This window comes from Trypanosoma cruzi (genome assembly GCF_000209065.1).
Source record: "Trypanosoma cruzi strain CL Brener chromosome Unknown tcruzi_1047053449861, whole genome shotgun sequence".
Classification (NCBI taxonomy): domain Eukaryota; phylum Euglenozoa; class Kinetoplastea; order Trypanosomatida; family Trypanosomatidae; genus Trypanosoma; species Trypanosoma cruzi.
The window spans coordinates 1-846 of NW_896594.1; the positions used below are offsets into that span (position 1 = coordinate 1).

At 60.6% G+C, this 846-nt stretch overlaps 2 non-coding genes across 2 annotated transcripts; both read left to right on the forward strand.

The window, feature by feature from the left end:
• Window positions 1-189: 189 nt before the first annotated feature.
• Window positions 190-269, forward strand: Tc00.1047053449861.10. Its single transcript, XR_008254533.1, has one exon. It is a non-coding gene; the product is annotated as a C/D small nucleolar RNA (snoRNA), TB8C3C2 (small nucleolar RNA).
• Window positions 270-320: 51 nt separating this feature from the next.
• Window positions 321-396, forward strand: Tc00.1047053449861.20. Its single transcript, XR_008254534.1, has one exon. It is a non-coding gene; the product is annotated as a C/D small nucleolar RNA (snoRNA), TB8C3C3 (small nucleolar RNA).
• Window positions 397-846: the final 450 nt, after the last annotated feature.

The window sequence follows — 846 nt, forward strand, 5'->3', positions numbered from 1 at the left end:
CGTCGGTGGTTATCGCTGCGGTGGGAGAAGGAAGGCACTGACCGCCGCTGACGGCGACCGTCTTTGCTGCCGGCGACCTGACGAGATGACCTCACCGTTGTCACACCCAACCGGGACCGATGCGGGCCGCACCGCCTCTCTCTTCCCTCCCTCCATCCCCCAGTCTCCTGCAGACACACGAACTGCGCGGCGGCGTGATTACAAACCGGACGTCTGAAGGTCAACCGACCGCAGAGTCGATGTGGACCCTTGTCCCCCGTGGCTGAGTGCCGCCACCGTGCTTCTTTGTTCCTCCCTTTTGCCCTTGTGCATGCCGTGCGCGCATGATGCCGCTCTTTGTTCTGCAATGCCGACCCACGTGAGCGAGAAACGACGCCTTGACTACTGGCAACTGACGCACTCACCACCCCTCTTCCGCTCCACCACCACCACGTTCACGGACGCGCTCGATGGCTGGCGGTTGCAACAATGCCACGTGTATCTGCCTCGGCTTTTGCGTGTTGTCCACGGCATCGGGGTCGTCATGTGTTGGAGGCATTTGGCGAGGAGGGCGGTGCCAATGGTCATTTGCCCCTTGGCCGGGGTCCCGCCACTCTGCACGGCGGTTGTGCGGGGCTGCGCGGGCGGTGGGAGGCCGATGGCATCACTGGGCTGACTGTGTCTGCGCGTCTTTGTGTCGCTGGCTGTGATGTGGAATATATGTGGCCGGATGTCGCTGCGTGCTACTGTGTCTGATAACTGTTGTTGCTGCCTCTTCCTTGTTTTACCGTGCAGATAGAGATACCGTGGCTTGACCACCACACTAGCGTTTCAGGGTTTAGTATTACTCGCAGCAGTAGTAGTAGT